The sequence below is a fragment of the Canis lupus genome, chromosome 7, assembly GCF_011100685.1.
Source record: "Canis lupus familiaris isolate Mischka breed German Shepherd chromosome 7, alternate assembly UU_Cfam_GSD_1.0, whole genome shotgun sequence".
NCBI classification, from domain to species: Eukaryota; Metazoa; Chordata; class Mammalia; order Carnivora; family Canidae; genus Canis; species Canis lupus.
The window spans coordinates 15370699-15394675 of NC_049228.1; the positions used below are offsets into that span (position 1 = coordinate 15370699).

The window sequence follows — 23977 nt, forward strand, 5'->3', positions numbered from 1 at the left end:
CATCACCCAGATGGAAAATCTGGGAGTCAATTGGACTTCCTCACAATCTACACATCTCATTAGTCACTGACTCCTGTATCATATTCCTTCCCCTTCCTCCATTTCCAACATATAAGGCTTCACCAATAGTAAAAGCTTCTAACTGACCCCACTCAAGTTTATTCATTTGTTCATTTAATAATTATCGACTGTTTTGTAATCATCTGATGTTGTCCATCAAAGATTTCCAGTTTCTCCCTTCTTAACGTTCAGTAGAATTTTATTCCCTGGCCCTTTGTGGTTAGTCAGGACCATGTGATTACTTCTTCTGGCCAATGAGATGTGGGTGTCTTTCAGACGGAGCATGTCTTTTTCTCACTGAGACTCCAAGTTCCCTCTTCTCCTCTCAGTTGGCAACCAGCAACGTCTGAGATGGTGATAGCTCATCATCAAGTAACCTGGATCCCTAAATGGCTCTGGTGAGTAGAGCCTCTGTGTGGACCCACAGAGAACATGTAGCATGGGAGAGAAATAAACTTTTTAATCTTAAGCCTCCAATCCCCCAAATAAACTTAATAAATAAGCTAATTAGAGTGCCTGCTAGATGTTGATAAGTGTGCTATGGGAAAAATCAAACAGTGTTAAGGGGCTTGGAAGTGAGGGGATGGGGACTCTGATTTGAATTGCATCGCTGAGCTAGATCTCATTAAGGAGATAACTTTTGTGCAAAATCTGGAAGGAGGCAAGATAGCAAAATGTACAGATGTCTCTGAGAAGGCAAGAGAGGGAAGAACCAGTGCAAAGCCCCTGTGGCAGGGACATGCCTAGAATGTAGGGGAAGAGGAGGCCTGGCTGGCTGGCAAGAGTGAGCCAAGTGTAAGGAAGAAGATGAGGTCGCAGCCAGATTGTATCGGGTCTTGTATGTCATTTTAAGCAGTTTGGCTTTTGCTGTGAGTAAGATGCTAACCAGAGCCGTCTGACTGCTGTTTTAAGAAAGCTGATGAGGGGATGCCTGGATGGCTCAGTGGTTGAACGTCTGCCTTCATCTTAGGGTGTGATCCAGGAGTCCCAGGATTGAGTCCCAGGATCGAGTCCCACATCAGGCTCCCTGCATGGAATCTGCTTTTCCCTCTGCTTATGTCTCTGCCTCCCTGTGTGTCTCTCATGAATAAATAAATAAAATCTTAAAAAAATATATATTTAAGAAAGCTGATAAGAATAACAGCAGACTCAGGAAGATCAGTTAGGAGGCTTTGCAGTGGTTGGGACTAAAATGGCCACCAATGGTGAGAACTGTTCAAATTCCAGATTGATTCTGAGGTTAGAACTAACATGATTTGGTTATAAATGGGATGTGAAAGCAAAAGACAGAGAGGCATCAAGGACAACCCTAAGATTTTGGACCCGAGCAACTGGAAGAGTGGTATTGCCCTTAACTGAGTTGGAGAAGACACTGGGGAATAGATTTCAGGAGAAAAGATCAAGGAGGTTAGGCTTGGACAGTGACTAGAGATATTTGATAGTTAATAGATAAGAGATCATTGAAATCAGTACTGGATTGGATATAGTCATCTGACTTCAAGACAGAGATATTGGTAGAATGTAAATTTAAAGAGTTATGACTGTATGGATTGCATTTAAAGCCGTGTGAGTATACAAGTCCCCAAAAGAGTATATTGTACATAGTGGAGGGAAGAGGTGCAAGGAACGACTCTGAGAAATGGGGAGATGAGAGGACCCAGCAAACAAGATGAATAGCAGAGAACACAGGGACTTGAAGAGACACCAGAAGGATGTAATGTTCTGGAGATTAAGGGAAGAAGTGATCCAAGGAGAAGGAAGTGATCCATTAGGTCAAGTGCTGCTGAGAGCTTATTTTAAATGAGGGCTATGAGTTTACCATTTGATTTAGCCACACAGGCCTCAGAAATTGATTGGAATGGAGGAGAGAGGAATTGTAGCCAATGAGTGTAGACAGTACATTCAAGGAGTTTCGCTGTAAGAGCTGAGAATGAGAACAGTAGGTTTTGAAATTACCCAGTGGAGAAGGAAACATTAGTGAGATGAGGCAGCAGTGGTGGGAATTGCTGGGGTGATGTCCTTCAAAAAGTGACAGACGAGGAGATCCAGGGCATGAGCGAAGGTTGGCCTCTGCACAGGCAGCTCATCCACAGGAGCAGGGGAAAAGTTAGATGACCGGGACACAGATGCAGGTGGGTGGAGAGATGTAGAGGCGGGAGCTTGAGGAAGGGCTCTTTCTTTTTTTTCTTTTTTTTTAATTTATTTTTTATTGGTGTTCAATTTACCAACATACAGAATAACCCCCAGTGCCCGTCACCCATTCACTCCCACCCCCCGCCCTCCTCCCCTTCTACCACCCCTAGTTCGTTTCCCAGAGTTAGCAGTCTTTACGTTACGTCTCCCTTTCTGATATTTCCCACACATTTCTTCTCCCTTCCCTTATATTCCCTTTCACTATTATTTATATTCCCCACATGAATGAGAACATATAATGTTCGTCCTTCTCCGACTGACTTACTTCACTCAGCCTAATACCCTCCAGTTCCATCCACGTTGAAGCAAATGGTGGGTATTTGTCATTTCTAAGAGCTGAGTAATATTCCATTGTATACATAAACCACATCTTCTTTATCCATTCATCTTTCGGTGGACACTGAGGCTCCTTCCACAGTGTGGCTATCGTGGACATTGCTGCTATAAACATCGGGGTGCAGGTGTCCCGGCGTTTCATTGCATCTGTATCTTTGGGGTAAATCCCCAACAGTGCAATTGCTGGGCCGTAGGGCAGGTCTATTTTTAACTCTTTGAGGAACCTCCACACAGTTTTCCAGAGTGGCTGCACCAGTTCACATTCCCACCAACAGTGTAAGAGGGCTCCCTTTTCTCCGCATCCTCTCCAACATTTGTTGTTTCCTGCCTTGTTAATTTGCCCCATTCTCGCTGGTGTGAGGTGGTATCTCATTGTGGTTTTGATTTGTATTTCCCTGATGGCAAGTGATGCAGAGCATTTTCTCATGTGCGTGTTGGCCATGTCTATGTCTTCCTCTGTGAGATTTCTGTTCATGTCTTTTGCCCATTTCATGATTGGATTGTTTGTTTCTTTGCTGTTGAGTTTGATAAGTTCTTCATAGATCTTGGAAACTAGCCCTTTATCTGATAGGTCATTTGCAAATATCTTCTCCCATTCTGTAGGTTGTCTTTTAGTTTTGTTGACTGTATCCTTTGCTGTGCAAAAGCTTCTTATCTTGATGAAGTCCCAATAGTTCATTTTTGCTTTTGTTTCTTTTGCCTTCGTGGATGTATCTTGCAAGAAGTTACTGTGGCCGAGTTCAAAAAGTGTGTTGCCTGTGTTCTTCTCTAGGATTTTGATGGAATCTTGTCTCACATTTAGATCTTTCATCCATTTTGAGTTTATCTTTGTGTATGGTGTAAGAGAATGGTCTAGTTTCATTCTTCTGCATGTGGATGTTCAATTTTCCCAGCACCATTTATTGAATAGACTGTCCTTTTCCCAGTGGATAGTCTTTCTTGCTTAGTCAAATATTAGTTGACCATCGAGTTGAGGGCCCATCTCTGGATTCTCTATTCTGTTCCATTGATCTATGTGTCTGTTTTTGTGCCAGTACCACACTGTCTTGATGACCACAGCTTTGTAGTACAACCTGAAATCTCTAGGGCTGCTTTTTCTCCATGCAATAGGAAGCAAGGTCTTGGCTGAGATGGCAGGTGGGGCAGGAGGTGTGGGGGCCAGCAGAGAAAGGATTCATCTAGGAGAGTGGGAGAGTGCATGGGTCCGTGATCGCCAGGCAGCAGTAGAGGCCCACCAGAGGGTAGCGGTCACGACCAGTCAGGAAGAGTACGTACTTTCCTGCTGCCATGGTCCACGCTGTGTGGTCACAGGCATGGAGTGGGCTCAGAAATGGAGTTTACCAGGGCAGAGCTTTGCCAAACAAAACAGTGAAGCAAAAAGGGGTATTGGGGATGAGAGCATATGAGAAAAGAAGTGATTAAAGTGGTAAACTGTGGAATTTGAGCCAAGGTTGGTGGGGAGAGAGAAAAGTAGGGTATGAGTTGAAGGTGAGAGAAGGGACCCTTCACTGAGAGGATTGCCGATGATGAGATTTCAGGAGCCCTAAGCTGTGAAGTTGGGAGGTGCTGGTCAGAGAGGGAGATGCACCGAATTGAGGTTCTGGAAAGGATGCAGTCACTGTTAATGTCAGGCACTTGAGTATTTGAGATAGGGCCGGGACAAGACCTCTGGGGAAGAGGCGCCCAGGGAACTGAGAAGCCAGCTATGTGCAAGAGTGATGACAGATGGTGCTGGTGAGAGTGACATCGAACCAGGTACCAAGAGCCCTACAAGAAATGAAGGGTAGTCATCTGGGGTTTGTGGGAGACTGGCCCAATGGGGGGCTGGTGGGCGCTGCAGACTGACGACTTGACCTTCAAAGCTGAGAAGTATAAAGGAAGAATGGCTTGAAACAGCAAGAAGGAAAGAGGAAGACACCTGCCCCACCCCGCGGTAGGAAGGATGTGACCGAGAAAAATAAGCACCACTGGAGAAGGCTGCAGGGAACTGTTCTCAGAAGAGAGACTGTGTTCGGTGAGAGCAAAAAAGAAAGAGAGGATGTGGTGGATATAGGATAACCCTTCTATCCAGCTCAACACATTTCAGTAACTTCCCACAACACCTAGAGCCTAATAGACCAAATTCCATGCCACCTGTTCACTCTCTCTCTCTATCCCAACCACAGTGTCCTTTGCATCTTTCATAACCTGCCACACTCTCCCCCAGCCCCAGGGCCTTTGCATTTGCTGCCATGCTTTCTCTTCATGAAACTGCACTCCAATCCTGTAGATCTCATTTCCTATAAGAAACCTTGCTGAATACCCCCTTTAATATCAGGGCACTGTGCTGGTGCCATAGAAGGAATTGTGATCCACACACTGTTCCGTTCTCAAGTAGTCCAAAGTGTGGCGAGACAAATGAAGAGGTGAGCAGGTGGTTTGAGAGTGTGCTCAAGGAGTTTGGGCTCCATCCTGGGAGCTCTGAGGGACCACTGAAGGGTATCTACTTTGGAAGGTATATATTTCTTTTGCTGAAGGTTTATGAGCAGAAGCAGAACATGAGCAAATTTGGTCTCTTTGTGAGTGGCCCCAGAGTGAGTGCAGAGGTGGATTTCAGGAGCCAGATGACCACAGCATTTTGGGGCACAAAATAAGGCCTAGTGCTTTCTGGGGGAAACCTTTGGCTAAGATCCTAGAACCACCAGAGCAACAGAATGTCCTGGACTGGCGGCCTCCCACCCACCACCCAGAGAGTTTAACTAGCTTTATAATAGGTACACCTTCTCCATTATATTCTGAGGCCATGTCCTGTCCTTCCTTGCACCTATGACCCGTATGAACTGCGGCACCCTCAGGTGTACCAGAACACTGAGTTCCTTTATTTTCTCATTGTGGTTCGAAATCTGTGTTTCTCTATTTCTGAGGCAATGTCAAGATTCCCCAAGTCCTTCATAGGGCTGAGGGTCTGGTGGTCGGGCATTTATCGACAGGGATTACCATGGAGACATCTGGGGCTCTTTCCGGATGGGGCTCATAGGTCCACTAGCTCTGGGATGCTTCTCCACTATTCTCAGAACCTGAAAGTTCTTTGCAAGGGTGCAAATGCAGCCACTTCCCTCCGGGCCTGGACACTTGTGTGGCCCGCCACAGGACCAGGTTGCAGTTGGTGACTTAGAGCCCTCTCCCCTCGCTGGCCAGGAGAACTCTCTAGAGGGGAGAAGGCTTCTCTGCCTCCTGCCTAGTAACACAGCTTCTTTCCTCAACCCTATACCTGTCTCTTGTATGGTCACAACAGACCTGGAGACCTCTAAAACCCCAAATCTAATTTTAACAGCTGAAAAAAAATCTTGTTTCCCTTTCTCCTAATCACTAAACCTGCCAGAAATTGATGGGAAATGTTTGCATTTCTATCATTTTGGGACATCAGAGAAGTGTATTAAAAATAAAACAATTGGGATCCCTGGGTGGCGCAGCGGTTTAGCGCCTGCCTTTGGCCCAGGGCGTGATCCTGGAGACCCGGGATCGAATCCCACGTCGGGCTCCCGGTGCATGGAGCCTGCTTCTCCCTCTGCCTGTGTCTCTGCCTCTCTCTCTCTCTCTCACTGTGTGCCTATCATAAATAAAAAATTTAAAAAAATTAAAAAATAAAATAAAATAAAACAATTGTGCTTTTAAAATATGCAAACAGCCAGAACATTCTATCTTGCTAATGTCTTTGCCTGCAATCTCCTTTCCCATTTTTCACCAGGCCAACTCCCACTTATCCTTGAGGACTCAGCTCAGACATCACCTCGGATAGGAATTATCCACATCCATGAAACACCACCTCTGCAAGAGGCCCTGCATCATTTTCTTCCATGTGGCCAACCCACCACACCTGGCTCGTATCAAGTGTGTGCTAAACTGAATGGAATTCAGGGCAAGGTATCGGAACTAACAGGATCTGCCTTGACTAGTGGCTGCCCAGGGAAGATGGGCTCAAATGAGAAACTGCAGACGAGGTACAAGATTGGGGGATACTGTAGTTCTCAGAGTAGGACGTTCAAAGGCAGAACAAGAGGGAAGCAGGGCCTTGCCACCTGGCTTCTCACCTCTGCTTACGCCAGGCATCTGGAGAATGGGAGATGTTTCTAGAACTGACCAGCAGGTGTCAGCATTGCCCCTTGGATGAGGGACTGCTTCCCACCGGATAAGCAAAAGGCTCTTTCTTGCTCTGGAAAGCACCACACAGGAGGCCAGTCTCAGAGTGATTTGAGGCACAGATGAGGTCAGGATGCCAGCTGCTCTACACGCTGTAGCCATCTATAACCAGTTGTGGGCCTAATTTTTTCTAATTCCAAGCCTTCTTAGAGGGGTATTGCATGCTTGTTAAAATAGATGAAAGAATGAATGAATGACTCAGAGGCTTCCCTAGAACCTCTGAATCAGAATCTCCCGGATAGTTACTGGGAATCCCCCAGTGGTTTTGATGGAGGTAGGCCAAATTCTCATCTGTGTGATTAGAGCCCATGGCTAGCCCTTCAGTTACGAAATTGACCTTAATCTATCAAGAAAACCTAGTACATCTGGGCCCACCACCCACCCCTCTGCCCCAGGACTGAACATCAACAGGGAGGGTGGAGCAGGGTGCCTCCAGGGGTCCAGCCTCTATGCTACCTATAGGTGCTCTCCTCTCTTGTTTTTCCCTAGCCTTGGCAGGGCTGCAACCCCAGCAGAGCCCACCCCTACTGTCCTCTGAGCTTTAACCCAGCCGCAGGGCTTGTTGACTAGCCTACAGAAGCAAACAGGGTGGCTGAGGAGTGCTTAGTGGCCAGCTCTATCACCTCTCAGGCAGGCCATATTTGCAGTGGTACCTCCTAAAGCTGAGGCCCATGAAGAGCATCCTGGTGTTGATCAGGTCCACAGGTTAGCAGGATTACCCACACATGCAAAATTGGGATGACTTTGGGTTTTAACAGTAGGTGACCACATTCTTCTACTTCTTCCTGCAGCCTCTCTGAGTCACTGCACGCTGATGGCCCTGGGCAGAAAGCTGCCAAAGTGGGTAAATCCTGGAAGAGTGAAGCCCAGGTGCTGACTGGGCCAATTTAAAGGAGCTAGCCTGGTTGGGACCCATCCCGGTGGTTCCCCAGCCATCATTTTTTGTCTTCATGCTTTTGTCCATTCTGGTCTTTTACCACGAAGTCTTCTCCTAGACTGACCCCTGCCATCCAAATCCTATATGTTTCAAAAAGTCACTTTTCAGAGGCCACCTGTGAGGTCTGTAACATTTGCTCTGAATCTCTGTCATGGAACCATGTGAGATGGTAGTTGAGATGTATATATATAATCTTCTTGACTGCGTTGGAAGCACTGGAAGCAACCCTGAAGGATGGGAGGGGGCACCATGTTATACCTGCCCCTTGGCCCCTAGTACAAAGTTTTATGTGGACATGACAAGAGGAGGCCCACAGGAAGTGATGAAAGAAGACAAAAGAGAGTTGTGACCGTTAAATAGTGTGAATCCAGAAGGTGAAGGGAGAAGATGGCGGCAAGGTGCGGTGGAAGGGAGGGTTTTGTCATGGAGTAGAAATTGATCTAGGCCCTGAAGGATGGTTCAGAAGATCAGATGAAAGGTCACCAGCATGTTCTCAGAGCTTTCTTAATTAAAGTCAGTGCTGACATTTCCTGGATAGGATAAAAGTGACTCATGGGTGGAGCAGGCCAATCATGATCAACTGTCAATCTTGCTGGTACTTTCAGTTTATCCCCAACAGAACTTTCTGGAGTGTGTGCACCAACCAGGGAGTGAGGAGTACATAGTCAGCAAGGCCTTGGCTTCTCTCCTAGACCCAGTTCACACCAAGAAAGGAACATCAAGCACAAAGCCAGGGAGGGAGTGAAAGGCAGAAATGCTGTCAGAGTGGGCCCAGCATCTCCTAACCCAGTTTTTCTGCTGGCTTGAAGCAGAGTTGTGATGAGGCCAATGCCTGACCAGTCTGGCAGTCACATCCTAAAATCAAAGAGGGAATAGCCCGACAGGTGGAATCCATGTCTTTCCCGCAAATCAGAGGTTCACCTTCTGGCCTGGAGCCTGAGGACTTTTGCACTTGCATGAACCTCCCTACCTTCTCCTCCTCTACCCCCAAGGTAAACGTGGTGAGACTTTGAGCTATGACAGCTTCTAGTCTTAAGTGAAAATTTAGGGTTTTGTTCAATGAGGGTCAAGGTGTTTGGAGGAGACAACAAGTAAGATGGAGAAAGCAGAGGTGCCCCCAGGGTGGATAAAAATCTTGTTTGTTGCTTTCTCGGCTCTGCTCTGGAGCGTTACCCACACTTACCAGGCTTCCTTCCAAGTTTGCTTAAGACAAGGAAAGGTTCCATGAGGGAAGGAGTCCCCTCTTAGCCACCCACTTGGCCCTGAGGTTGGGTGTGGATGTCATGGACAGGATGGAGAGCTGCTTGTTAGTGCCATGTCAGGACTCCACCCACCATGGCTTGTCTGGGAGACTCACCCGCGTTGGCTAGGCAAACGATATGACAGGGACAGAGTGTGCCTTGTGTCCTCCTGGGAGAATGAGCTCTCTACTATCTGATGGCACTCTGTTCAAAAAATGTGTATCTCCCTACCTCTACTCTTCCTCCTTGAGGGCCTCACTGTAATCTTTATCAAGCCACATTGCTGAGTTCTGAAAAACAGACAAATTATGTCCATGTGGGAACAAGCTCCTCCCTTGTGGCATCTCATGAGGTCTGACCACCCAGAGGAGCCCTGGCTTTGAGTGCTGGCCCTGGGCCCTGGCCCTCCTCCTCTGCCCTAGGCTGGCCTGCTGCCTCCCATGAGTCATTCAGGTAATCAGGAGGGCAATCACAGGAGAAAAACAACACTCTCATTGCCCCAGGTAGCAAGTCCCAGCCCAGGGAAGAGTACACTTGCTGGGGTATTACTTGCAGTTGACCAGAGTTAGGCCTGTCCCTGGGGCAGCAGGAAGAGGCTGTGGCAGAGATGCTGGGAGGGGCCGCAGGAGAAGCGTCCCGGAACCTGACGTGCGTCCTGAGTTGCCATGTTTAACGTCAGCACCTTCAGATGCCCTTTCATAGGGCAGGAACCAGGAAGGCTAGAGGTAATGAGATCAGGATGGTGCCAGGTGAATTCCATGGAAGACAGTGTTGAACCCCTCATGTTAACCAATGGCTTTTATAAATAGCCACACTTCCTTGCTAGCTCATCCCAAACACACCGTCCTTCCTCTACACCCTCTACACCCACATCGCATGAAATTAATGGATCATGGGTCTGACGGCCACTATAATGCTTACCACCTGCTAAGCACTGAATGGACATCTTTTGAGTTTGTGAATGAACACCTAGGCCCATGCAGCACCCCACTGTGCCAGAGTAGCTCTAATGACAGAGCAGCTGCTGATCTTGGGATGCTGATTTGAGTGGTCATGCAACCCCTTGGGCACTTCTCCAAAAGTAGGGTAGAGACATACTGTGCCAGAAGGTCAACATCCTCAGAGTTGCTAAGCTTATGAGAACAACAGGCACAGCCTCAGGGTACTCCTGCTTGATGGGTGGGTGAACCAGTCTGGTTATAGTTGCACATCTGGTTAATATTGCTTTCTCCCCTGGAGAAACAGCAAGTCTGGGTCTTATTTAGTTATGACTTCTAGCACAGAGCCTGGCTCATCCCAAGTACCCAGCAGGTACCTATGAGATGAAGTGTGCATGTACCTCCTTCATATCTGGGCTTCTATCCCGTTGCCAGCCACCATTCATGCAGCGATGCATGAAGTATAATGACCCACCACTGCCCTACACACCCCCAGGACAGGAGCCCCAGGGATGGATTCTCTTCCTCCCCCAACATCTGCCCCAGAGTTTAGAAGTGGTTCCCCAGGCTCTGCAGCCCTGGCAGGCCCTTTGTACACAGAGATGGTATTTGTGGGATGCTCTTTTGGATGAAAGAAAGGCACTACACATTCCATTTGACAGAGGCTTGAGGAATTCTCAGAAAAAAGAAAAAATATGAGCTGGTTCCTCAGACTGCTTAGAATATTGTATCCTCTCCTCCTCTCCCTTGGTTTCCTTTCCAACATCACAGAAGGCTCACTGTTGAACCCATCATGTTGATCAATTGCCTTCTGGTCACTGAAGGACCTAGAAGGACCAGCTCTGTCTTGGGTACATGTGAGAAAAATACATCTCCTCTGGTCCCCACCAGGAGCCCAAATCCCCTCAGAGAAACCTGCTGGCTCTTCAGATTCCAGATGCTGAACCTGGATCTTGTAATTGATACCCTGAGCCTAGTGGAAGCAAGCGGGAGCTACCTCTGACGGGAATGGACTTGTGTGAGGCAAAAAGGAATCTCCCAAGCCAGCCAGAGGAGACATTCGAGAGTTTTCGGCTCTATCTAGTCCTGGGTGTTTGCTTAAATGAGTACCAGCTGACAGAACCTTTGGCATCTGTCATGCCCCCTGCCCCCTCTAAGCCTTGAGATCTCAGCAGCACACAGCACCCTGAAGTACAAAGCAACCTAAATGTGATGTCTTGGCTGGGGGGAGGGGGGTGGCATGGGCCCAATGAGCATGAACCACATCAAGAGAGTAGAGACCCCAAGAACCATAACAGCCACTGGACAGACAGTGGCAGGAGTGGGGACAAAATCACCCATAGCATCAGACCGCAAGTGACATGGGAACATAGAATCCATGAAAAACCCTCTGTGGAGGCTCAAAGACCAGCTAGACTCCCATCTTGTCTGTCCCTGTCAGAAGCTCATTGTCCAGTCCCTTATCTCTGCAGCAAGTGGCAGCTGTAGCAATAATTACAAACAAAGAAAACCCTCATCAGCATCAGTTTTGAGGTCTGAATGTGGTGCGTGCTCAGAGGGGTTGAAGAAAGGCAGCTTTCTAGGTGGGAGTCAGTCATACAGTCACGATTACTCACTAACCCAGGGCTGTGCATTTGAGGCAGCCCATGCGTGCTCCCATCTACCTTCCTAGAAATGGCCTTCAAGGCTGGTTCTGCCCCCTATGGTTGAGCAGCAAGGGCCAGCTCTGCCCTCAAGTAGGATGTTTCCTCCTGGCTATCTACTATAATCTTGCCCCTCCAGGGTCAAGAGAAGGAAAGGTAAGGTAAAGTTGCTTAGGAAAGGTAAGAGCATTGGAGCAGATGGTAGCCCAGGCACGGTGGCTTCTGTGAACACCAGCCCTCTAAGCAGAGCCATGCAGTACAGCTCTTCCTCTTCAAAAGACCCCCCCCCACCGCCCGCCCCGCCTGTCCTACAGCATCCCATCTGCCCAGAGTTGAATCCTGGCTCAGATTTGCAGTCAACTGACTGATGTAAGTGCCACTAAATGCTGGGAAGAGTAATAGGCCCTTTCATGGTTAGGCCTCATAGCAGCCTTCCAAGGGGAGTATTTTCCTTTTAAAAATGCAGAAATTCAAACTCAGATTACCTAATGACTTGCCTAAAATCACAAAGCAAAGTGGAAGACACGGGGCTTCTGATTCCTAATTCAGCGTCCTGCCACTCTGCAAAAGCCACCTCCTTCTTTGAAACCCTGAATGGTGCCAGCTACCCTTTCTGAATCCCTCAGCATGGAACAAGGCAGGACGATGAAGAGCAAGGTGTGGTCAGTGCCTCCTGTCTGTCAGACGTGGTATAAACATTTTCCTCTGCAGAGCCCCCTTGGTGGCGGATAGAAGTCGGCCGTGTTCTGGGGGCCACACGTGGTGGTTAAGAGCATGGGCTCATACCAGATGGCTGGGCTTAAAACCCCCTGCACTGCTAGGCACTACCTGTGTCATATCAGACAAAATAGTTGCTTCTCTAGACCTCAGTTCCCTCACCTAGAAAATGGGATTATAATAGCACCAGCTCACAGAGTTTGTTTGGGCTTTGAGTTAATTTGTGCAAAGCACTTAAAACAGTCGTTAGCACTTAGTAAATGCTCTGTGTAAAAGCTCTACCAATAACAACAATTGATATTGTTGTTGTGAATACCAATTACGTTTGATATTTAATATTACATCCAAACAAGGCAAAATCATTGACATTCCTATTTTATGCCCGAAAAAAAAAGAAAATCTGAAGCCAAGCCACCAGGAACTGCTCTATCCTCAGGGTCTGGGGCCACATCACCTACGCAGAGTGCCCTCTCCTGGGAGGTACTGAGGTGTTGGGACTGGGCCTTCCAGGAACATGTTTCTCTGGCTGGGGAGTTGAGCCTGGTTTGGCCTTCTTCCTACTGCCAGGCTCTGCTCTCAAGCACCCATCTATCCTGGGAACACTCAGGCTGTCATTGTGGCATAAAGGCTGCACAAAGTACACAGCAAGCCACCCAGAGGCCTGGCCTGCCAGCAGCTACTTGCTGCCTCGCATGCGAGATGGACAAGGCCTGCTTCTTGGCCTGCATCTCAGCGCCAAAGAAAGGTTTCTGACGAGGCCTGGAGCTTGTTCCTGCCTCGCTGACAGGGAGGACACTGGCTTCCTTCCTGAGTCTTTCACTTTCTTCTTACTCTTCCCTCTCTTAGTAGGATCTGGGTGGGCCTTCACCCAAATCAGTTGTCTAAAGAGCTGCTTCTACTTTTCATTCTGCCGAGTCTTCTCTCCTGGTAGGCAGAAGCACGTGACGTGGATGTCACTGTGATGGAGCATATGGCATGTGTGATGGTGGCAGTGGGACTATTGAGAGAACACACCCACCTCCTGGTAAAGCTAGTGATGGTGGAGGACAGGAATCGTGTAAGGGCTCAGGGCATTTCCCAGACTATGGACAGCAGATTTCAGGAGGCTCCTGGAAAAGTGAACATATGATGTGTTCTAGTTATGTGCTTCCTAGCTCTTGTAGTATATGGATTCTCAAACCTCTGTGGTCTACCACAGTAGAAGTTTATTTCCTATGCCCTCAAGGGCTCACCCAGGAACCCAGGCCAGCAAAGGCACGGCCCCTTTAACATGCGGCTTCTAAAGACAGCTGGAGTGGAGACATCCAACCCACAGATGGGGCAGGGGGGCTGTGGAGAGGCAGGAAGGAAGATTTGGGGGGTGAGCCCTGTAATCGGGAACACGTCACTTCTGCCTGCATGCTGTCGGCCAGAACCCCACCACAAGTTTCCTCATCTTAAGTGAGCTGGAAACACAGTCTCTGCTGGAAAGTCCTTCCCAGCAACAATCCCACACCATGGCCTGGAAACATGACTGGTGCAATCAACCCAACGGGAATGCCCGCTGGAGGCATTCTAGAATGAAATTCTTCTAATGAGATCTCTGCTGCTCCTGAGGTAGAAGGAGAGTAGGAAGGATCTAAAAAGGACACCTTAATGAACATGAATGGTAAATAAATAGGCTAAAGCAGCTGCCCAGGAAACTCTGTTAAGCTGGGCTCAGTTACTTGCTGGCTGTGTGACCTTGGCGAAATTACCCAATCAGTCTATGTCTTAGTTTTTCCACCTGTTAAATGGGTAAAATAACAACAGCTGCCTCATAGGACTATTGAGGGGTTTAAATAAAATTCAATCTATTCTTGGTACTCGGCCTGACACCTATGAAATGTCTGATAACTGTTAGCTACTGCTCTTGCTGCTCCTACTAGTACATGGCTGATCTACCAATAGTCTATCAAGCATCATAGCAATCAGAGAAAAGTCTAGAAGACAAAACTAAACAAATATACCCCAGTTTTGAAAATCAAAGAAGTGAATTTTCTCAATGCTGTCCATGCCATGCAAAATTTCGAACTATGCGACTATTCAGCAAACATAATTATATACCCATCAGTGCCAGGCTCTGTTCTGGACCCTGGCTTAGGGGATGGGAGGTGAGGAGGGACTTCTTGGGGGATATTTTACATTCGAGATGCTTATTTGGCACCCAAGAAGAGACTGCGGCAGCTAGTTGGGTTCATGAATCTGGAGATAAGGAAGAACCCATGTTGGAGAGGTACGTGCCCAAGAATGCTGAAATTAGCAAGGGACTAAGGTAACGGGAAAAGAGAGGAAGTCCAAGGACAGCTGGAGTGGATCCCAATGTTGAGATGCGGAGAAGAGAAAGAGGAAGCAGCACAGGAAGACTAAAAGGGAATAGCCAGCGAGGTCAGAGGACAACCAGGATAAGGTCCCAGAGGCTAGTGAAGATGAGATTTCAAGCAAGAGGATGGGATTGACTGTGTCAACTCCAGCTGAAAGGTGTAGGAAGATAAAGACCAAGGGATGACCATTGGAACCATTGGTTTAAAGGATCATCACTTTCTTGGAAAGAAAGTGATAATGATTAGGATTCAAGATAGGTTTTGCCAGATGAAGCACATTCTTTTATTTATAAAATGTCCCTGGACAGTTCCATAGTTTGCCCAGATTTCAACATGGTGTTTGGGGAAAAAAAATTTTTTTTTAACACAATGGCAAAATAAAGGCTTATGACGCAGGTTTAAATTTATAACTGGCCTATTCTACTCTCTCCTTTTGGCCTGTTCAAAATGTTATCAAGGACTCGAATAAAAGCATTATTGCAATGGCGGCCTCATTTGCAGATGTTACAAAGCTCGGCAGGATAGAAATCTACTGAAGGAACCCAGAGGGTCCCACAGGCCTAGGTAAGTGGGTAGAGCAAACAAAATGGCATTTAACAGGAACGAATGGGAATTCCTGTGCTTTGGTAGCAAGAACTGGATATATAAATGTCAGATGGGGGAACCAGTGGTTAGCCACAGTAAATAAGAAAATGACCTCACACTTTATGATGATAATGAGTTCTGCGTGAACCAGCATAGTGATATGTTATGGAAAACTATTCTCATCCCAGGCAGCAATAACAGAAGAGTGGTATCCACAATAATTAATTATCTTATATGCTGGTTAATCCACACAGTAATTTATTCCATCTGGCATCATGTTTAAAGAAGGTAATTGACATAGTAGGGTGCATAGAAAGGAGAAGAGCAGGATCCATGAAAACCACCGGAATCTGCTGTTTTCCGGCATTCATGTCCTGCGTGCCCCAGTGGTTCTCCACACTGCTCCCACAGTGGTTTCCTTTCAAAATAAATAGGATCACATCACTCACTTATTTAAAGCCTTCAGTGCTCTTTTCTCCTATTGCCTAAGAAATGAAACTCAAGACTTTCCATATTCTAATTCTGTGTCTGTAGCAGCATTTTCCTCTACACTCCCAGTGGGCTCAATATTCTGGCCATACTGTTCCCTGAACTTACCAAGTTGATTCTTACTTAGTACTTTTGTTCATAGATATAGTGCCCTCCTGCGGGCTCTCAAAGCACCTCTTTTCGCCCTGTGTTTTTCTTGCCTTTCCGTACTATGTCTTAGTTACCACTTAAAGACTTAAGCAACCTGAGGTCAGAGCCAGTGTTGCTTGTTTCATTCTTATTTTCCTATTTAGGGTGGATCTTGCCACGAAACAGGTGCTCAGTAAATCCTGGTTAAATGAATGAATGAATGAATGAATGGAGGGGATAAATGAATCAGTGTTAGTTCCTCTGCATAGAATGCCCTTCCTTCCCATTTGTCCATGTGGCAAATTGCCTTCTTCCTCTAAAGCACCAGCTCAGGCATCAGGAATTCTGAGAGCCCTTCCTGCTGCTGCAGATCTTTCCCTTCTTTCCACTTCCTGCAGTGCTTGGCACTCAGGACACTGTGCTTATTTGCCCACCTGGTTATTCTGTTTTATTCATCTTGGTATGCCCAGGACAGTGACTGGTCACATACCTGCATCTGGTGTCATGTTCTTGTAAGGAATGACTAAGACAACCAAGAATGTATAGCCCAGAGAAAAGGGGAAATATGGTTCTTTTATCAAAAGAAAAAAGTAGATGGCCCTTTAGCTTGGTGTTGTGGTAACTCACATCAATGAGCAATGGGTATGGATAGCCTCTACAGTCTCTTCCAACCCTGAGACTTTGCACCTCTGAGCTCTAATATTCAACAGAATTGCTGTATTACTTAACTGATAGTCTTGCTTCCATACTAAGTAGCCCTGGGGAAGAGCTTGGAAGAGGTGTGGTCCCCTTTGTTACAGATGGATTGTGGATGAGAATAAGTAAGATGCTCATCCTCTGAAGCAACTTCTGAGGGGCAGTTTCTAATCTTCCCTGTGCCAGTGGGAAGAAGGCTTCCCTGGTGTATCAAATTCCACTGGGTTGGGGGTGAGGGGAGCCACTCTTCACACTCTGCCCCAGTGGGCTCTTGGCTTGGCTCTCTCCAAAGCCACTGTGACCCAGGGAGCCCTGGCCACCACTCCACAACTTCTGTCTCCTTGCATTTGGGATATAGAGATTCAATCTTGTGCCAATGCCACAATTCATTCTGTTCCAGAACAGGTCTGAAATCTTATAGCGGGTGATTAGTGTGGGTGGAGAAAAGTCAAGGCAAAAACTGGATATCCCTGTGGCCATCAGCTTTGTGGCCACTTTGGCCCTAGGGTATCAGTGGAAGACACAGTAGGAGGCCAGAGGGGATATATGCACAGAACCACTCTGCCAGTATTCTGTAGGCAAGAGAATAGCTTTCCAGGAAATATGTGGGTCAGCATAGCAAGAGCCTTCCCTCCTCTCAACTTTCAGGACATTCATATTCAGAGGACAAGCAGCTTGTCCTTGGGGGCCTGATTTCCTAGAAAATACTTGCAGACAATGGTTACATGAACCTGCTTCGGTCTACTCAGGTCTATAGGTCTAGACTCTTGGGTGTGGGGCAAGAACCAGACAGGCCATCAGAGAGCATTTCTAGGTTTGTTTCTTGAGAGTAGGCATGATAAGATAGCAGAACTCAGGTTTTCTGTTCCATTTATCTTATTAAAGAAACAGTTTGTAACTGCCATTCTCACCTTTACAACCACCTGAGAAGGTACTTGACAGTTTCAGAGTCACTCTGAAATGTTGGCCTTACTTGACTCTCCCTACCTGTTCTCCTAATATCCTGTCTCTCCTACTATGCTGTCTCTACTTAATCCCATGTCAGAATATCAGAAAACAGTTCAACTCTGGAACGCCTGGGGTGGCTCAGCGGTTGAGCATCTGCCTTCAGCTCAGGACATGATCCCAGGGCCCAGGGATGGAGTCCCGTATCACATTCCTTGCGGGGAGCCTGTTTCTCCCTCTGCCTGTGTCTCTGCCTCTCTCTGTGTCTCTCATGAATAAATAAATAACATCTTAAAAAGAAAAGGAAATAAAATAGTTCAACTCACAAGAAACTAGTAAAATTCTTAAACTAATTTCCCTTCTTTGTCTTTGGAGTGGAATTCGGGACTCTACTGGCCCATAAAACTTGTAGCAGTACTTGCTTCTGGCCTGTCCAGCTCAGCAACAAGGTCCTGGATCCCTTGGACAAGGATTGGTCCAATCCTGCCACAAACTGGACTGGCCCTGGTCCATGTGAAGGCAGGGAATAGTGCCCTCCTCTCTTACTTCCAGGTAGTAGCTATTTTAGGGAGAGATATTGATCTGATGGGCTATTTTTGAACAGCAGTTGACAACAGTGTGTAATACTAAGCACTTACCTGGAAGTTCCTTGGACTTTTAAAAACAACATGTGATTATTGTAGCATGGTCCTGTCACGCAGGATCCATTCAATAAACATAAGGCAGATACCTTTTGAAATTGTTCTGTCAACAAGAATTTAAGGAACACTGAGCACCAGTTCTAGACACTGAGGGAGAAAGAAAGAAGAAGAATGGTAAGTTTCTGTCCTCAACGTCCTGCAGTCTGGTGGTCAAAAGATTTATCTATTTGGAGAGTGACCCACCAAATGACAATCTGTGACTAGGACACATCTGTGTAGTACATCTTCTCAGGTCTGAGGGCTTAGAGATGTCCACTCTCCAAGTTGGCTAGGGTTCTACCCATGGTGTCCTTGGGCCATCTGCGGTAACTCTGCAGGGGCCATGACTTTATCTCACGTAAGGAGACAGCTGCGTCCATCCCTGGATGTTAAAGTCCAATTCTCTCTGCTCTAATTTGGCTGGAAAATGCTTTATAAATATTTGAGATGGTGTCATAGGGGAACATTACAGAGAATATGTTACGCTTTTTAATTTTGGCAGTGAGCATGATGAAGGTAATGGGGTGGGAATTGCTATAATGAGTGTTTTTGATGTTTTGCAAGTGAGGAAATCATTGAGGAAAGAAGCCTGCCAAGGGTCATGCAGAGGAATGCATTGCTGGATCTACACTAGAAAGCCCTCTCTTTCAGAGCTCTCTGCTGCCTCCACACTAGTCCATTCTGAAAATCATGGCATGACTAGACCAACAGACATGCCTCATCTCTTGGTGGATCTCTTAGCTGCCCCAGACAGATGGGGACATCAGACCTTCAACTTCCCATTCATGAGCGGACTGGCAGTGTGTGTGTGTGACCTTTTTAGCTGACCTCTGGGTGATCACCCTAGTGTCTGTCAATCATGCTTTATTTGCTCTTCCTTCTAGTTCTGGACTCCCTGGAAGAAGGTAGACAAGTATCTGTGATGTCACTCTGATTGTTTTGTTTTGTTTTGTTCGCTATTTTGCAAGATGCTATTGTTCTGGCCTTGAGTTAATCTCCCTGGTTCCTGGCACAATTTATGTATTTATGTAGATGACCAATCTTTCCAATCATATCTCTGGGTTCCCCTTTTCCCTGGTCCATCTTGACCACATACAGGTGGATACAAGCCATATGGGACAGCCTTCTTCCCCTCCTCTTCTCACCTTACCCTTCTTGCCAGATTTCTGTGGGATAGAAATGGAGGAATTCATGGTTGTTCTGGTCTGCAAATTCTCTGGTTGTCTTTCCTCTTTTTGAAGTTGTCCACCCCTCAATGCCCATGTATAAGTAGACATCTCTGACTCACTTGGAGACTGCTTTTGAGCTCTTCTGTCTTATACTCCATGGAGTAAGGGAAACAAGTCTCTCTGGTTGGCCATCCTAACTCCTGCACCTAGCTCAGCACAGGTAGGCTCCAGGCCCTCATAACTATTTACTGAGTTAAATGATAAGTAATCTTGCCCTCAGAGATTCCCACTTCTACCAAACCAGCAGAATACTGCTTGCCTATTCCACAAGTTCAAAAAAGTGAGGTCTAGATGCTCTCTCCTGACTCCCTTCCTCTGCCCCCCACATCCTTCCAGTCCAAAAGGAATTCTAGTCTGATCCCATTTGCAGAATAAATCTCTGCTATAGGTAGAATTTCCTTTGAGGTCATAAGGAAGAATTCTAACATCAGCTAAAAATAAGGTTTTCAAGGTCCTTTGTGATTTCAGTGTTTTGTCCTTTATACTTGTCTCTCATTTTTGGATCTGAAAATCTCATTCTTTCATCTCTTGCTAAGACTGGCATTTTTCAGATAAATTGATTGCAGGGGTGTATGGGGTTGGGATGAGGCTTGAGGGAAGGTAATTTTAAAATGGTCTCTGGCTCCTCCTTGATTTTTGAGTGTCTTTGATGTCTCATCTGATAGAGTTGGAGTGTTTTTCCCAAGTGTCATTAGTCTTTCCCCAGTTCTAAACATGTCAAATGGCAATAGGTAAAGAGCTGAGGAATGAAAGTGGGCGGGTGAATGTAGACACCCAGCCCAGCAGATGCAGGCTTAAGCATGCCTGCCGGAACAAGAGCAGGGGAGTGACAGCTCCCTGCAGCCCACAGCCCCACTGTGCCTGCCACCCAACCTCGTCTTTGTCCTCCCCAGCCATCCCGATGGCATAGAAGACAACGCCTCTACTGCCAGCCTCTTGCTTCTCTGATTCACTAAAGAATGTCTGGCTCGATAAATATTCACCCAGTGATTATAGGATTAACTACAACCCGCAGGAAGGTAAGCCTTTAAACAAAGGTTTTGCTTTGTTTTTTTTTTTTTTTTTTTGGAAGAAAATAAAATATAAAACAGACAGGCATATTATCCATTAATGGGAGCTTTAGGTTTAGAGCTCCATCAATTCAGTTATTAGCAAGGATTTCCTTGTTCCAGGAGGTAATCAAGTTCAAATGTCACACCCACATCCCTCCTCTTCACCAGGCTTCACCTTTGATTGCAGTTGCCATGGCAATGAGATTGTTGTGAGAAAGCTAGAAAATGGTGGTGCTTGTACTTGGAAAATGAGATGTTTATGAAAATTCACATTTTCCTTTCCCCCCTTTTCTCTCCATGGAAAGAAAGAAGGAATGGGAAGAAGAAAAATAATCACATGTTGTTTCCACATCTGTTCTCTGCCAGGCATGAGGCTGGATGCTTAACACATATACTGTGTTAAATGTGTGTGTGTGTGTGTGTGTGTGTGTGTAATGCCTTTTTTATCATTATGAACTGTAACTCTCCTACCAAAGAATGCACAAAACAAAAGTGGTCGGCTCCATGATTTCTTATAAAGCAAACATCCATGTAAAATCAAGAAATAGACACTGTCAGAACTCCAGAAGTAGCTCTTGCGACCCTCTCAATTCTTCCTCCTCCTCTTCAAAGAAAAAAACAACTATCATTACTTTTATAGAAGTTGCTTTTTTTTTAGTTTTACCACCTAAGCATTAATCTTTAAAAATTATAATTTTTTTAACTTCATATATAATATATGTTCTTTTTGTGTCTGACTTCTTTTGCTCAAGGTTCATAAGCTCCATTCATATTATTATTTGTGGCTGTAGTTGTGCATGTTCACATTTTTATGCTGCTTCATTGTATCAATGGAACCCAATTTATTTACCATTTTATTAATGGTGGACTTCTATGTTATTTCCACTTTGAGGTGGTTGTAAGTAATGCTATGATGAATGATGAATATTCTTATTCTGCCTTTTGGTGCACATCTTCTGTGGGTATTAACTTAGAAGCAGAACTCATAGGTCATAATGTACTTTGTGTAGATAATGCCAAACAATGGTCCTAAGTACCGTACCCCAGCAGCACTGTATGAATTTCTGTTTCTCCATATCCTCATCAATATTTAATATTCTCAGTCTTTTCAATTTTAGCCATTCTGGTGGATGTGTAGTGGTCAATCAATGATTGTCATTTGGATATTCTTTTTTATGATGTGATTGTTCAAATCCCACACTTCTATCAGGTTGTTTTTTCTTACTGATTTGTGATAGAGTGTCACATAATTCATATACAAATAGGTGGCCTGTTTTATGTATCGCAAATATACTGTGTGGCTTATCTTTCCACCCTCTTAATGTTGTCTTTTGGTGAAACAGATATTAATTTTAATATGGCCTAATTTATTAATGAATGCTTTCCTTGATAGTTACTGTTCTTTGTGTCCTGGTTAAGAAGTCTTTCCTTTATCCCAGCATCATAACAGTATTCTCCCATATGGTCTCTAGAGGGTTTGTTGTTTTATCTTTCATATTTAGATCTAATTTATATCAGAAATTAATTTTTTAAGATTTATTTTTTTATTTATCTATGATAGACACACACAGAGAGAGAGAGAGAGAGAGAGAGGCAGAGACACAGGCAGAGGGAGAAGCAGGCTCCATGCTGAGCAGACTCGATTCTGGGACTCCAGGATCGCTCCCTGGGCCAAAGGCAGGCGCGAAACCGCTGAGCCACCCAGGGATCCCCCAGAAATTAATTTTTATGATGGTGTTAGACAGGGGTTAAATTATTGTTGCTGTTGTTTATATGGACATGCAAAATGTCTTAGCACATTTAATGGAAAAACCAAATGTGCCTCAATGCTCCACAGGGTCATCTTCATAATAAATTAAGTGTCCATATAGGGGCATTTTTTTTTTCATTTTCATTGGTCTGTTTCACCATCTCTTTCCAGCTTTACCATGTACATTTCTGTACAAAGACTTGAAAGTCTTTATATCCAGGACAGCAAACCATCTCACTTTGCTCTTCTTCTTCAAGAATGTCTTGGTTGTTGTTAGCCCTTTGTATAACCATAAGAATATTAGAATTAGCTAGTCAGTTTCTGCAGAAGAAAAAAAAAGCTGTTATTTATTTATTTATTTATTTATTTATTTATTTATTTATTATTTTGGAAGTGGGGAGATTGTTTGAATCTATAGATCAATTTTCAGGGAAATGACATCTTTATAATGTTGTTTCTAATTGCCATCATGATTTTTTCTTTGATTTTTTAAACATATGAGTATTTTCTAGTTATCGCTTTACCGGAGAAACACCTTGAGTTACTTAAATTGGTCAAAATTTATTGAGACTTGCTTTAGGGAGCAAGGGGGAAGGAAGTGAGGAAGAAAAGAAAGAGGTTGAGAGGGAAAGAAGGAAGGAAAGAATGAAACAAAGACAGTAAGAATTACTGGGCCTGTTTAGAGGCCCAGAGAAATAAACTGGAAGATACAACTGCTTAACCTGGGAGCATTTAGTAATTTCTGACAGATTAGGGAGAAACTAGGAGCCTCAACTAAGGGAATGGATTGCAGTCTGGGGCTTCCCAAGGTGAAGAGGGCCAGTGGTGAATCCTCTCACTGTTGAGATGCTGAAGAAATAAGATGAATCAGACATAGACGAGCCAGCCACTTTAGCTTAACATCATCCCAACTGCCTGGTGGGAGCAAAGATATATCCTATCTAAAGGAAGAATACATTTCTATAAACGTTTTGCACGTATAATTATTGACACATAATAAAAAAACAGGCATGCTAAGCAAGACAATATAAACAAAACAGCAGAAACAAAGAAAAATAAATTCACATTTTTCTTTCAGTTTTGCTCTGTATATTTTGAGGCTATGTTAGCACAGCCTCATATAAAATTAGAGTTGTTGCATTTTCCTGGTGAATTCGACTTTATCATTATGCAGTAAGTGTCTCTTGATTGAAAATAGTGCCTTTGTCTTAAATTCTTCTTTGTGTAGTTGATATAGCTCTCTCAGTTTTCTTTTGGTTATTATTTGGTATATCTTTTCTACTCTATTACTTTCAATCTTTCTGTATCATTACGTTTTAGATGTGTGTCTATTATAAGAAGTATGTGATTACTATTTTTATAAATCCTATCTAGGAATCTTTTTTATTTTTATTTTTTTTATTGTTTTTAAGATTCTATTTATTTATTCATGAGAGACACAGAGAGAGAGAGGCAGAGACACAGGCAGAGGGAGAAGTAGGCTCCAGGCAAGGAGCCCGATGCGGGACTCGATCCCGGGTCTCCAAGATCACGCCCTGGGCAGAAGGCAGGTGCTAAACCACTGCGCTACCCAGGGATCCCCTCTTTTTTTTTTAATTGGGACACATTTACCTTTAGTATATGTTTGGGTTTAAATCTCCCATCTTAAAAAAATAAATAAATAAATAAATAAAAATAAATCTCCCATCTTAGCATTTTCTATATCTCTCATGTATTCTTTTTCACTTTTCTTTCCTTGTTTTGGCTTCCTTTATATTGATGAGTCTTTATTATTCCATTTTTCCCATTTACTTACTTGGAAATTAGATTTAAAAATAATTCTAATACATGTTAACT

General features: G+C 45.0%; 2 long non-coding RNA genes across 2 annotated transcripts; one reads left to right on the forward strand and one right to left on the reverse strand.

Annotated features, from left to right (window-relative positions):
• The first annotated feature begins 363 nt into the window (after nucleotides 1-363).
• On the forward strand, nucleotides 364-8614 carry LOC111096873. Its single transcript, XR_005361981.1, has 3 exons — nucleotides 364-458; nucleotides 6317-6569; nucleotides 7560-8614. It is a non-coding gene; the product is annotated as an uncharacterized LOC111096873 (long non-coding RNA).
• Nucleotides 8615-9029: 415 nt separating this feature from the next.
• Nucleotides 9030-19669, reverse strand: LOC119872507. The gene is made up of 4 exons (XR_005361980.1): nucleotides 19256-19669; nucleotides 18069-18218; nucleotides 13263-13353; nucleotides 9030-9665 (listed from the first exon to the last, which is right to left on the reverse strand). It is a non-coding gene; the product is annotated as an uncharacterized LOC119872507 (long non-coding RNA).
• Nucleotides 19670-23977: the final 4308 nt, after the last annotated feature.